Source organism: Lynx canadensis, chromosome A3 (genome assembly GCF_007474595.2).
Source record: "Lynx canadensis isolate LIC74 chromosome A3, mLynCan4.pri.v2, whole genome shotgun sequence".
NCBI lineage: Eukaryota > Metazoa > Chordata > Mammalia > Carnivora > Felidae > Lynx > Lynx canadensis.
This window is the reverse complement of record NC_044305.1, coordinates 111,365,205-111,369,055: the sequence shown is the minus strand read 5'-3', so window position 1 is coordinate 111,369,055 and position 3,851 is coordinate 111,365,205. Positions and strand designations below refer to the sequence as shown.

Genomic DNA, 3,851 nt, shown 5'->3' with positions numbered 1-3,851 from the left:
ACAAAATAAACATTCCTTATTTCAATGTAGATACAAAATATAAAAATCAATAATATCAAAATAAAAATATAAACAGGTTTTCTGATAAAAATACAATTTGGTGATGTTATAAAATTTATCAATATAATATAGCTTGCAAATATATTTAAGTTTTGCAAGAAGCATCCAAAGCCTCTAATTCTAAGAATTTATATTAAGGACAGGAAATAGAGGGTCTGGCTAATATTTGGTAACAATTATTTTCATTCATTTTATTTAAAAAGAGAAGTTTCAGTTCTCATATAATTGTAGGGCAACTTGTACAAGGTTGATCCTACCATGAAGATCATTACACTCTAGACAAAATGTACAAAGGTAAACACACACACACACACACACACACACACGCACACACACACAAAGTCTTTGAAGGTACTGGAGGATGACGAAAAGCAAATATAACCTGGAGGGATTTTTGTCCTTTGAAAAAGAAACTTCAATGGGTGAGATATTTACGTGCATAGCTTTTCCCCAAGGAAATTCTCCTGTTCAAATGATGCAGCATATCAAACATTTAAGCAGAAAACATCAGTCTTAGAGGCTTTGCACTGCAGAAGACAGAGTTCCAGGTTGCCCAAGAGGCTAGAAAATAATGAGGGACATCTCAGCAAGGAGGGAGCCACAATAGGAAGTGTTCACAAAACTACTTATAAACTCCCCCCCCCCCCGCCAAATTTTGGCTGCCCCATGGATTGGGCATGAGAAGGGGAGAGTCCAAGAAATCTGGTGTAATACACCAGCTGGAAAGCTAAAAAACTGTTACCATTCTCAGAAAAGATAGATATGGCAGCTTGAATGCTGCCAAGTTGGAGTGCCTTGGTCAAGATCATGATTTGCATTGAAAGGGTCATGCTACAGGAGTGAAGACTAGCCCGAACACAATATGAAAATCAAGCCTCCCAGAACTCCAGGTTATAAACCAGTATGCTAACGGTTCAACAGATCAAAAAATCAACACTGTTTAAAGAAAGATAATAGATTAAAGGCATCTATCACGTCCAATATGAAGTAAAATTTAGAGGATGTACAAAACAGAAAAAAAAGTGACATGAACAAAAGTGTCTGTACAAACAGACACTGAGATGACCCAGATTTTGAAACGAGCAGATAAAGAAGCTATTATAGATTTATTCAAAGACAAAAGAAAAATGATTATAATGAGTTAACCGGTGAAGACCTATCAGAGGAGAAATGGAAACTATAAAAAGGATCCCAATAGAAATCTAGTGTTAAATGTGTGGTGTCATATTTTTAAGTTCCAAAGGTGAGCATAATCAACAAGAGACTGGAGAGAGTGGAATTGATTGCTTAGCAGAATTGTCAAAGCCTGAACAATAGACAATATATGATACAAGAGACCAAAATAAGTTTGCAATAAAAATTTCAGTTACTGTGTTCTAACTTGCATGTGATTTGTGGTCCAGAGGAGAAAAGAAAATGGGGCAGAAGACATAATTCAGGAAACAATAGTTGAAACCTTCGCAAATTTGGCAAAAAACAATACACAGATGCAGAAAGCCCTGCAAACCTAAGCAGGATAAATGCAATGAATACCACAAAGAGGCATCTCATATTCAAACTGCTGGAAACAGAGGATGAAAGGGAAATTGTAAACACAGCTGGAAAAAAAATACTTTAGACAAAAAGCAAAAAAAGTATGCATGATGTCTGGCTTCTTGAAACAATCACTCTTAGACAATGGAATGACATACTGAAGATATAAAGAAAAAAATACTCAATACATAATTCTATATTTAGCAAAAAAAGAAAAGACAAGAAATTTAAAATACAGATGTGATCAGGCAAATAAAATCTAAGATATAGACAACAGACGAGTTAAAAAAAAGTCCTGAAGGAAGACATTCAAAATGAAAGGAAATGGTACCAGAGGAAACTCAGATGGAAGAGAATTAGTAATTAAAATATGTGAATAAATATAAAAAATCATATTCTGCTTTCCGAGTTTCTTTAAAAAGTAGATTTTTTTAACGTTTATTTATTTTTGAGACAGAGAGAGACAGAGCATGAACAGGGCAGGGGCAGAGACAGAGGGAGACACAGAATCTGAAACAGGCTCCAGGCTCTGAGCTGTCAGCACAGAGCCCGATGCGGGGCTCGAACTCACGGACCGTGAGATCATGACCTGAGCCGAAGTCAGAGGCCTAACTGACCAAGCCACCCAGGCGCCCCTAAAAAGTAGATTTTTAATGCAAAGATTATACCATTGCATTTGTAAGATTTATATGACAACAATAGCAAAAAGAATGTAGAAAAAAATAAATGCACCGTTGTAAAGTTCTTTGTGCATGAAACAGCCAAATATTAATTCTAGGAAGACCATGAAAAGTTAATGTGTATTATCAACCCTCCATGAACTATTATAGTAAAAAACGCACATCTAAAAAGTCAGAGGGATTCAAAGTAAATTTCAAAAACAGAATTAATAAAAAAAAGTTTGTAGAAGAAGGAAGAAAGAAATATCAAGAGAAACAATAAGGGCAGAGATCAATGAAAGAAAAGAACCTGTCAGCCACAACCACCATATTCCAGGAAGGCACCAAAATGATCAACACAAAGGGAAAGAGAAGAGGCACCTGCTATATGTTCTCTAGACCTTTTAGGAAACAGGGAGTTGTTCCTTTGGAAACATATGTGTGAATCAACAAGAAAGATGATATTGTAGACATCAAAGGAAGGGACACTGTTCAAAATGCAGAGCCCCACGAATGTAACCAGGGCAAAACTGGAAGAGTCTACGGTATTACCCAGCATGCTCTTGGCATTGTCGTAAGCCAGCAAGTTAAGGGCAAGATTCTTGTCAAGAGAAATCATGTACATATTGAACAGATTAAGCACCTGAATAGCCACGATAGCTTCCTGAAGCATGTGAAGGAAAGTGATCAGAAAAAAAAGGAAGCCAAAGAGAAAGGTATTTGGGTTCAGCTGAAGTGTCAGCCTGGCCCACCCAGAGAAGCACACTTTGTCAGAACCAATGGAAAGGAGCCTGAGCTGCTGGAGCCCATTGCCTATGAATTCATGGCATGATAAGTAAAAAATAAAAGACCTTAAGACTGTTTAAAAAAAAGTGATAATAATAATAAAAAATAAAAGTGAGAGAAATATTTTAAGTTAGTAATTTTATAATAGAAAAAGGGATATCACTACAAATCCTTATTAAAGCAAAGCAAAATAATAAATAGGAAATCTCATGAACTTTATGCTGTAAATTTTACTACTTAGACAATTGGTTCTAAAGGACGGACAATATTGCCATCCAGGGCACATTTGATAATGTCTCTGGAGACATATTTAGTTGTCACATGGGAAAGGATCAATGGTATTAATGACATCTGGTAGTTGAGGTCAGAGATGCCACTAAATGTCCTATATGTACAGAACAGTCCCCTACAACAAATAATTATCCAGGTCAAAACGTTAATGGTGCTGAAGTTAAGAAACCCTGACATAGATGAAATAGGTAAATCCCACAGAGAACACAGCTGGTCAAACCTGATTCAATAGTAAATAGAAAAACCTGAATATTTGGAAGTCTAATATTGAATGTAATTCATAATCAAAGCCCTTCCTACTCACAAAGGTAGAGGCCCAGAGGGTTTTATTGTTAGTTTCTATAACATATGTAAGGAAGAAATAATATCTCATACTAACTTTCTCAAAATTAGGCAGGAAGAAACACAGCTTGACTAGTTTAATGAAGGAAGTATAATGCTGATAATAAATCTGATAAAGTCATTGCAAGAAAAGAGAATGAAACACCCATATCCCTCATGAACATAGAAGCAAGCATCCCA

General features: G+C 35.9%; 1 pseudogene; it reads left to right on the top strand.

The window, feature by feature from the left end:
- Window positions 1–2,601: 2,601 nt before the first annotated feature.
- On the top strand, window positions 2,602–3,084 carry LOC115509763 (annotated as a pseudogene).
- Window positions 3,085–3,851: the final 767 nt, after the last annotated feature.